Raw genomic sequence first — 12279 nt, 5'->3', positions numbered from 1 at the left:
AACATCCAAGGTTTTATTGAATCTGTAACGGTTCAATTGGAAAGTTGGGATAAAGTATGTAGTTAATTCAATGAGGAAAAAAAATCTGTTGATAAGGATTTGAAGGTAGATATTATGAAGGTATGTAAATCAAGCCTATTAGGGAAAAGACTGTCAAATGTTTATATCCTTTGGATCAAATAAATGATTACAAAATTGTAATTTTCAACCTTGTGACTGAATTTCATTAAAGTTTCACAAATGCCTTTAGGGAATTTAGATTGTATTGGAAAGAAACAATATATGAGTCATTGTCCAAGGTTAGGTACCACCAATTTAATTAAAATGACAAAACAACCTAAATTATTTTTCCAGGTGTAGTTCTATACTGCTCACACTGTGAAAGATATACTTTGTAGAACTGGAGAAAATAAAAGAAAAATTCATTTGAAGAAACAATGAATATAAACAGTTCTTAAAAGAAGAATTTCAAACTACTAACGACCATATGATCATTAAAATTATTAGTAATAAGAGAAATGCAAATCAAGAAAATTTTCATATTTTACCTCACATCTAGCAAATTGGCAAAGATAACAAAAAATGGAAGTATTTTTGGTCAGGTTACAGGAAGGCAAGCAAACTCACATACTAGATTAGATCTATAATTTAATTGGTATAAACATTCTGGAAAGAAACTTGTAATTATGCCTAGAAAGTGACTATATCTTTTGACTCAGAGATTCCCTTACTGGGTACATTTCCTAAGAAATTCAAAGACAGGTATGATTGCCTATGGAGGATAAGGGAGAATAAGGAGTAAAAAAATAACTCCCAAGTTTTTGAATTTAGATGATTGGAAGAATGATGGTGCCATTTACATAGGAATGGGAGCTCTTTATTGAGATAAGTTCTGTTTTGCACATGTTGAGTTAGAAATAACATAATGGCTGGAGAAAACCTAGGTGTGTCATATATATACACACATACACACACAAACATACATACATATACACATATACAAAACAGTACACACATATAGAGACACATATGCACATGCACATGCATATACACACATAACATACACACATGCACATAACTACACAGATATAACAGTGTACATATGTATGCACACATAAGCACACACAATAAACACAACACGTGCATACATATCTGGACACATTTACACATGTGTACATATATGCTCATAGTGTGTGTACTCATGTGTGCACAATATGCACATGGATATACACATGTGCACATACATAATCTACACACATTCATAGCATGCACACACATATGCACAAATGCATGCATGATACATCTAAAGATATAGACACACCACTATACACATATGTACACATGTGCACATATAGTCAATGTACTCACATATACACATAAGCAAGTTTATATAAACATACATATATACACACATATACACACCCACATATACACAAGTATATATACATATACACATATGTAACATGCACACACATATACACACATACACATGTGCACACACATATACACATACTCACAAGTATATATGCACACAAAAATACATACATGATATATACACAATATATACATGTCTTTATAGACATATGTCCATATGTATATACATATAAACAATACACCTATGCACACAAACACACATGTACATACAAATGTGTATGCATATGAATGTGTGCATGTGTATGCACACATCTCTGTACATGCATATGCACACACAATAGCATATAACATACATACATAATATATACATGCATGCAGACCTATATACACATACACACATACATAAATACACATGCACACATACATAAATACACATGCACACGTGTGCACAATGCACACGCATAATATAACACATGCATACACATAATGACGCACATGTGCACAATGTATTACATGATACATATACTATACATAACATACATACACACATAAATACTCATGTACACATATATGAACGCCTACACTCACACTGTGCACACACATACATGCAGGATACACATATGTGCACATATGCATGCATATGCTCAATTTTATTTATATATATACACACACATACTATATACACACATATATAAAATGCATATACACATACTATATACATATACACACATATATAAAACGCATATACACATACTATATACATACGCACATGTATGTATATATACATACACACATGTATACATAACATATACACATACTATATACACACATATATAAAACACACATACATATACACATACTATATACACACATATATAAAACACATATACACATACTATATACATACATACACACATATAAAAACACATATACACATACTATACACACACACACATATATATATATTTACCTATACACACATCTGCACATGTACATAATACAATTCCTAAATATGCATGTACCCATATATGCACACATATGCATATATAAACATGCATATACAATAATGTATGACACATGCACACATGTACACATGCAACACATACACATGTCTATACACACATGTGCACTTGTGCACATATATACATACAGAACACACTGCACACACAAACACATATATACACATGTACACTAATATATGCATACACTTATACCCATAATACATACATACATACACATGTGTGTGCACAGACCTATACACACATGTACACAAACACACATTCACACACATATATGGAAATAATACTGAAACCTATCTTACAGGTTTTTTATAAAGAAAGTGCTTTGTAATTAAAGTGTAATATAAATATAACCAAAAAACAAGTAGAAATAGAACATGTCTTGATTTTTCTTTCCCCTTATGTGGGCAGCAGAGAATCCTCTTACAGTCAAGGAGATGTAATACCATGTAATAATAATAATATCGGCTAGCATTTATGTGCTGTTTTAAGGTTTGCCAAGTGCTTTGCAAATATCTCATTTGATCCTCATAACGTTGGGAGGTAAGTGCTGCTATTTTATACTACAATTTTATAGGTGAGGAAAATGAGGTTACGTGACTTACCTAGAATTACACAACTAGTAAATGAGGTCAGATAGGGCTTCCTGACTCCAAGTCCAGCTTCGATCCACTGTATTGCCTGACTGCCCACCAATATGTGATTTATATTTTAGAGTTTAAGTGCTGGCTTCCTTCAGATTTCGCATAGTCAGCAAAGTAATTCCAATACAGAAACCATTCTTGGTTTTTTTTAGCTAGATTGCTGGCATGTGAATAAAAAGGGAGAGGGGCTGACCACGGTTATAAACAGCTGGCTTTCATTCATCAGGTGATTTGGCATGGAATCATTTTTTAATAAGGGTGAAATAAATGGCTTATGTCACAGAAACACGCCAACTGCTGGTTGCTTGGCTCAGCAAGCAAGCTTGTGTCTGTGGAAGGCTGAATTAAGACCTACCTTAAAATAAATATTTGTGATTCTGAAAGCAGCTTTTGCTTTTTAATGTCTATCAGTTTCAGGATGCTTGGAGTCTGCACACTGATTAATGCTTATGTTTAAAGAATGGAGCCCTGGGTTAGTATAGTAATTACTTGCAGGAATTGGTAATCTCACTAAAGTGATGACAGGTTGCTTTAAAAGCTTTAGCTAAACGAGAAAAATGCCTGATTTCACAATTAGGGATGCAGTTACTTTCTTTGACTTTCCATTGATGAATGCATAATGTCAGTTCACAAAAGGAAAAAGCAAGCATTTCTTAACTTTTAGGATCAATATTTCTGACATGGTATTATCTTTAATTATTGGAAACAAACAAGACTTTGATTTGTTAGTTTTCTGTATTGTGGGCCAAATCTGAGTATTCTGTGAAATGTGTGTAGAAAAAGGTCCCATGTTTATCTGCCTGTGGTTGGGCAAATAAATTTGGATTAACAATGTTGCCCTCTATTACTAAATTGCATTCTATTCTATTCCTGGCTTTCTATTGGTTACAAAGTGCTTATGTGACTTTGGGTGAGTAACTTCAAATCTAGATGTGAATTTCATCATCTGAAAAATGAGGGAGCTGGACAAGGGGGTATTTAAAATATTTTCTAGTTCTAATATTCAGTATTCTAATATTCACTTAGCATGTTTCTTCCATGTAAATTTTTTTAGTAAACTGTAAAACTTATAATAATAATAGTAATAATAACTAACAGTTCAACAGAATTTATTATTATGTGCCAAGCACCATACTAAGTACTTTACAAATATTATCTTAAGTACTTCCTCTGACATCAGTATATTATATATTTGATATTGGACTCTTGATTTAATTAGTGTAAGGAAAATAGGCATGGAATTATTGGTATTTTCTTGGGTGTCTTTTTTTTTTTTTAATAGTAATATGTTTGGTTTTCCTTGTTATGCCACAGTTCTCTTTTATTGTCCTGACTCAGTTTCCCTAATTATCTTGACCCAGTCCTGACTCAATTTCTCTGCTTCAGTTTATAATCAGCTCAAAGCTCAGTCCTGCAAAACTTCCCCTCCCTCTTTATCTGAATATTTGATAAGGATAAGAGATCTTTAAAATATCAGAATGCCTCTTCCCATCCCAAGCTATTAGAAAGTCAGATACTGCCTTATCAAGATGCCTCCCCTCATCTCTGGGGTGCCTCCCCCTGATTATGTCATCCCTCTCCAGAGGCTCACCCCACCCTGACTCTGCCCCTGCCTCAGTCTACCCCCTGTGTCTGAGCCACATGTATATAGGTCATTGAGAACTCTCATTGTGGGCTGGATTCTTGGAGATCATAGTCTCATTCAGCCCTGGGACCAAACCATGGATCCATTTGATCCCAATATATCTCTCCATTAAATAAATTATTAAAAACTCTCTAATCCCTATCTTGCTCAGTTTCTCCGGCATTACATCCTGAAGCATTTGTTATCCTCTCACTTTTCAGATGTTTTGGTTTCCTATCTTTTAATGCCTTCATAATCTTAAGCATAAACTTTCTAGTCATGGTGTAGTTTGACCATTTTCCATGTTCATTCCAAATCCATATGAATTTCCATATTAATTTTTTCATTTCTATTTCTATCTCCTTATACAGTACATCTACTTTGACAATCAAGTCCAAATGTGCAACTCCTTTACCATTAGTAGAGAAATGAGTTTGCTCCAAAGATCTCCATAGATCTTTTCTTTTTTTGTGTCTTTTTTTTATCCTATTTTTGATTTCATTTTTAACAGTACTCAGGATGAATTGTTTTAGGAATTATCAGTATTTCATTTCATCTAGTTCATTTAGTACTTATTTTTCTCAGTGAATTTTTACTATTTTAGGAGATAATTTTCTGCCATCCTTCTTGATAATATGGTTTATTTTTCTAAACCATTGTTGCCATAAGATGCTCTAATTCTCTACTTGGAAAGAGCTGGTTCAGGTAATCACAAGGCTTTACTAGACCCCTAATTGTGGTGATTGGTTTTATAGCAGTAATACTTCCTTAAGAAATTTTAAGTCTGTTGATGTCTGCTATTATTTTCAGTGTCAGGTTGGAGTTCAGTTTTTTTTTTGTTTGTTTAGTTTTTTTAATTGCATACTATATTTTCTCAGTTTTTGCTTCTAGTTTGGTCCTACTTGATCATGGCCAAGTTAATTAACTTCTGTTTACCTCAGTTTCCTCAAGTGTAAAATGGGAATAATGATAGCACCTACCTCCCAGAGTTGTGAGAATCAAATGAGGTATTTATAAAGTACTTAGCACAGTGTCTGGCACACAGGAGGCACTTAGTAAATGCTAGTAGTTTCATATAGTTGCCAGGGGCACTGACAAGCCTTGAGTCACAGACAATATGTGTCAGGGGAGGTATTTAAACCTAGGACATCCTTACTTGGCCACTAATTCTTTATTCACTATTGTATATGTGTATGCATAGGCATGTGTACACGTGTGCATTTTACACATGTAATGTACATGTGAGGATATGTAGATTTATATTGTAAAGCTATTGTGTGTGTTGTATAAAGTTATTCAAGCTTAAAATTGAATTATGACTTTTGGAACACTTTGGGACACTAATCTATATAGAAATATACATGTAAACCCTGTATATATATATAATGTGTGTATGCATATATATATGTGTGTATGTGTATACATATTTGCAAAGTGATAAATAGGCCAAGTGGTTCTATTTTTAAATGCTAGGGTGAAACAGGTATGCCATTTTACTTGCTAATACGTACATTTATTTGTTTGATTATACACACATACATATATAGAGAGAAAAAAAGAGGGAAAGGAGAGAGGAAAACAGAAAGAACAAAGGACAGAGAGATAGACAAAGAGAGTAAAAGAGAAGAGGGAGGAAGGGATATAGGAGAGGGTAGAGATGGAGAAAGACAGAGAGAGAGGAAAGTGAGATTAAGCATGTTGGGGAACAATGTTCCCACCCTCAACAAGCTTCTTTTTGTTTTTCTGTTAACCAGACTGATCTAAAATTGGAAGGAAGCAAGCCTATAAATTATTTCTGCTTAATGTTTTATTGTTACTTAAAGAAAAAGATTCCTTTATAAGTAAGATTGTAAGTTTCTTAAAAGTTTATTTTTATGTTTCTTGTACATATCTGGCACACAAGAGGCACTTAATAGTTGTATGTTGATTGACAGTCTCCTAATGAATTTCTTAAATACCTCTTGGGTATATATACACCTTACTATTTGTATGGTTTCAGTCAGGAAATCACATATACTAGAACATACATTTATTTATACATATTTGTATCAGAATTTATACTTTTCAGGGAAATCAGAAATCATCTTCTCTATCATAACAACATAAATAGCATTTATATGACACTTTAGAGTTTGCAAAGTGCTTTACATATATTACCTCTATTTGATCCTCACAACATCATGAAATATTAGTACGATTATTTTCCTTGACAGTTGAGAAAATTGAGTTTGTGATTTGCCCAGGGTCATTCATATAGTTAATGAATAAGGTAGAATTTGAACATTGGTCTTTCTGACTCCAAGTGTGCCATTTTATATAACATACCACTTATTAGTAATTCAACAAATTGTGAACTAGCCTTTTCTTGAAAGCCTTCAGTGAGTTAGCACCCACTGCCTCCCAAGGAATTTCATTTTAGTTATAAATGGCTCTAATATTAGGAAATTCCTTCTTACATCAAGACTATATTTGTTTTATTGCAACTTGTACCCATTATTCCTAGTCTTTCCTTTGGGAAGCAAAAAGACTTAATGCTGTTGTTCATCTTTTATTTTCAAGGAGGATCAGAAATCTTAGGGAATGTTATCTTGCCTTGCTCCATCCAGCAAGACTATAGGAGCAGCACAGAGTTGCCCATTTGACCTTGTGGTCTCAAATCTCATCCTTTCCTTCAGAATGTTTAAGACCATTTGGCAACTTGGTAAAAGGCTATGGCTTGACTCTATAATGACCCGACTATCCAAAGTAATGTAATTTAGAAATTCTATTCATATAGTAGGTTAGTGATTGGGCAAGAAGCTTTCAGAGAACAGGAGAGGGTGAAAAATCAAAGCATTATCTGGCTCCCAGCTTTCAAGGAATGAGCTAAAACTCTGTGGTGTCAGTCTATGGCTTCAGAAAATATAAATATTATGTGTGTTGCGATCTCAACAGACCTTATTAAAAACAGCAGAGTATGTGGTATTATAAACTGAGAATGACTGGAATCAGGTCCCTGATACTTTCCTCTCTTCTTTAGAGACTGGTAGAGTGAGGTACAATTACCAATTCCTGATTTTTTTTTCCCTCACTCACTGTAGAAAGGGTATAATTTTAGTAAGATGAAAGGCAGTCTGCAGGTTTTTGATAACAGAGAAAATCACAGACCATTCTCTTGTGTGGCTAGACTTATCTGAACCATTAAAAGAATCCTAATTGTTGCAGAGGCTGCAGAGTCAGAGGATTACACCTATATACTTTAATGAGCCCTTCCTTTCTATCTAAAAAACCTAGAAGGGATTCAGCCCAATTCCTCCTTGTGATCTTTGCTAATGTTTGGGTTTGAAGATGGAACTATATTTTAGTGTAAGGGTGGAGTTGATTGAGTAAATCAATCATGTCACCGCACCCTACTTGCATGAGTTACATTAGAAAGGTTTTAGCAGGGATTCCTTAACTAGTAGTTTCTGCAGCTCAGACAGCTCCCATTTTTCTAGATGATCTAATAAAGACTAAATATCTGGCTCAGAAGGAAAAAAGATTGTTGGGGTTCAGTTATTTTTCACTTGTGTCTGACTCTTCATGATCTTATTTAGGTTTTTTTTTTGATAAAGACATTAGAGTGGTTTGCCATTTCTTTCTCTGGCTCATTTACAGATGAGGAAACTGAGGCAAACAGGGTTAAGTAACTTGCCCTGAGTCACACAGCCATATATAGACTCATGGGGATGAGTCTTCCTGACTCCAAGTTTGGCACTCCAACCACTCTGCCATCTAATTGCCCCCACCACCCCTAAAAGCTACATCTCTTTTTAGAATTTAACTAGCACTCTGGTTTGCTCTTAGAAAGATTATACACAAATTCTCAGAATGAAAATGAGCTGATTATTTTTACTCTCCCTCCTCTTTCCTAGAAAAAAAGATACCAATGCCCAGCAGTTAATTTATTCCTTAGTTACAGGCAAGTTTTGCAAAATACAACCAACCACTTGATAAATTTAGTTTCTCTACCCTTGTGTTTCCTTTTCTGAGTTCTTTATGGTGTGTTTGCCATGAAAAGCACTTTTTTTCTTATTCTCAGAACACATGCACATAGTTAGTGTGTCTGCAAAGCAGATACAAGGAAGTTAAATGCCCTTAGAACTGAGAATCACCACGGTGATGGAAAATGTGTTGTCTCCATCACGAAAACTGCTGCTTGTTTTTTCTCTGTTGTCATGGGGTTAGCACGAATGTTCTTCCTACAGTAGCCTAGAAGAGTTATAGGAAGTTGCAAAGAAAGATTGTAGTATCTCCTTCCATGGTGATTTTTGAGAAGGGGATAGAGCCAATTCATGGAAGCATTTATATGGTGGACATTGGATATATGGTGGACATTGGATATATGGCATAATAGTAGACACTACAGGGAAAATATGATGATAGTTCTCCAGTAGTTTATATTCCAATTCAGACAGTAGGCAAGCAAACAGCCAAGACGATTAAATATAGACAAAGTTAGATAGAAGTTATATACATAGACTTTGTATATATTAGGTGAAAGAAACATACACACTGGTAGCGCTGGGTCTGGAAAGGTGGTTTAGATTCTATTTGCTGAAAGAATGAAAAATAAGATGTTTAATATTTAAGTATATGTCAGATACTAGAAATGGTTCTTGGTATAAAAAGGTAATGTCCCTGCTTTGTACTTTAGCTTGCAAAGGAAGGGTAGGGGAGCCATTACAATCTTGTAATTCCAGTTTGTATTCCCATTTTGAGGTGTCATTGACCCAATTTTTCTCTAGGAGCAATACCTTGGAGTGGGAGAGGTGGGAAGAGAAGAGAACTGCCCCAGCTACAATATGGCAGGGGGTACAGAGCTCTAGCCTAAGTGAGGGGAACCTCTAGGGCCTGGGCCCACATCTTGGATCAAATTTTTGGTCTGTGCTTATAATAATCCTTTTTCTTTGATTTCCTTTGTGAAAAAGAACATTCTGGCTGTACTATGAAAAAGGGCTACACATGGGGGAAGGGGAGGGGAGGAAGTATCCCATAAAGCTTGAGATTTACAAATGCAGTTAAAATCCCAGGATTATTTCCCCAGGGTTTTAGTCCATAAATTGGGGAGGCAGTTCTTGGAACTTGTCCTGGGCACAGAAAGACTCAATCCTGCATTCTTTTGTCCCTTCTCATTTTTCATTTTCAAATTAATAAAACTAAACTAAACCCAAAACCTCACCCCAGACCCGAGAAAGGACATCTATTAACTTGATACTAGGCTACAGAATTGCTTCAATCTATGAAGGTGTGTTCAGAGAGATTATAGTGAAACTGCTGTGGTTTATTAAGGTTCTTGATCTGTCTATCTTTGATAACATCAAGGCTGACCAGATGTCAAAAAATATATATATATATAAGAAAGATGTATCCAAGACCTCTCCCAGACATGAATATTACCAATCTATTGTGGAAAAGATCTGAATTGGCCGTGGAAAAGATGAGGAAGAACAGTCACAGAGGGTCATGTCACAAAGGAAGGAACAGGAGGAAAAATATATATGGAACTGAAGATAGAAGGATGGCCAAAAAAAAGTATCTCCCTGCTTGGCTGGGCTAGCAATTAAACAAACTTGTCCCTATCTGACAATGTTTAGACTTTTCCCTGGTAGAAAGTAAATTTCCAGTACTTCCTGAATGAGATGTGGGGGAACCTGGGAAAGACACATGGGAAGAAAACAAATGGGGGAAAGGAATTGTGGTGATGAAAGAGTACAGCCCTTTCTCTCTTCCTGCTAATTTTTTTAGATTTAGTCTCTTGGCAGTGAAGCTCAAAAGCAAGATTTTTGTTGTTGTTGTTTTCAGTAATATTTCTGGGTCCAAGGATATACCTAGCACTCAACACCAGGCTTGGCAATTAATACATACAGCAAGTACTTAATTTCAATTTTCTATTTTCTATTTTCTATTTCAATTCTAAACCTTCACAAAAACTTTACAAAGGCAATACTTCAAGGATCATTTCAAAATAAAGATGTCCCTAAATGAATGATCTCTAAAGCATTATCTAGTGAAAGAAAATTTGTGTCCTTAATATCTTTGGTGAAGGTTTTAGAGACTTTTAAAGATTCACCAGATTTTTGAGGCTACCAGAAGTGAATTTATGGATCAAAAACATCTTCTAAGTCAGAAAGTAGGCTTCTTAAGGCTTAGGCATTTCTTTGGGGCATTCTATTGCCCCTTACTATATACAGCTTTAGAATTAGAAGGCAATTCACTGGTCAACAAATCAACAAGCATTTATTAGGTGGTTACTATAATTCCAAGTACTATGTGCTAAGTCTTGGGAATACAAAGATATTAAAACAAACAAACAAACAAAAAAAGGCAGCCCTTGCTTGTAAAGAGCTCACAGTCTAATGAAGGAGAAAATAAGCAGACAAATTTTTATAAACAAGCTCTCTGCAGGATAAATAGAAAACGAACAAATGAGGGAAGACACTAATTTTTTTTGGATAGGGCCCGTGATTTTTTTTAGATGGGGCCCTGGTATGTAAATTCATTCAGCATCCATTTTGCAACTTTTACACTAATTCCTTCCACATCATAGGGATTAGAGGTCAGCATCCCCACAGTCTAGAAAATCCTTATAAAATTTTTTGGCCCTCCCTTTGTATCAGAGAAGATAAATTTTTCCTTTTTCTTTTATGAGATGTTTAGAGTACCTTATTGTAAATTCTGGGTTAAATAGTTGGTCACAGGCTCTGTTTCTGCAAAACTCCCCAAAATTCTCATTTAATTTCTTTTGCTGACCCATGATATATTGGGTCATGATATATTGAAACCTGGTGAGGGAAAATGTCTATGTGAAAGGAATAACATCAGTCTTAAAGTCCCTGAGGCAATGACACTGGTCGTATAACCTCTATATGTCAAAGTTAGTTGTGATTTGAGCCCAGGTCTTCTTTGAAGACTAGCTCATCATCTACTATTATATGCTACTGTTCTTTTGTAAATACTAAATTGCTATATATAAATAAGTCTTTGTCAATTAAATTAATTTTATTAATTAAATTTAAATCACTTTTATTCATCATAAATTTTATTTAATTTATTGGTTAATAGCAAGTCTAGTCTATGCCATCTTTGTAATCTTTTCAGAATAAAAAGTGTTGCAAATATAACACTAAATTAATGATGACAGCTAAGAAGGTTAGAACCAAGAGTAGGGACCAAAAATTTACTCTGGTAACCTGGGTTAAATTAGTGCTAAGTAATTTGTATACTCTCTGGGTTTAAGAAGCTCTGGGAGGTCCTGGAACTGTCTTCTGGCAAATTCTTCACAACCTGCTTTCTGCCCTTTCTAGCAATTATTCCAATTCTTTATGAGTCAGAAGACTCTCTAGCAGGTCTGGAGAAATCAAGATGCTTTGATCACTGACTCTTGTCCCCTGAGGACCACTTATAGCTTCTTCCCATCAGATTCATTGTTGTCTTTAAGCCATACACCCCTCTTAGATGCATTTGTCCGTGTTTCTCTGAAGTCATAGTGATTTTTACCGTTTTTTATTTTATTTTCAATTAATAAGCATTTCTTTTTTATAGTAATAATTTTTTAAAAATACATGCAAAGATAGTTTTTAACATTCACCCTTGCAAA

Source organism: Sminthopsis crassicaudata, chromosome 1 (genome assembly GCF_048593235.1).
Source record: "Sminthopsis crassicaudata isolate SCR6 chromosome 1, ASM4859323v1, whole genome shotgun sequence".
NCBI lineage: Eukaryota > Metazoa > Chordata > Mammalia > Dasyuromorphia > Dasyuridae > Sminthopsis > Sminthopsis crassicaudata.
Note: the sequence above shows the minus strand (reverse complement) of the source record.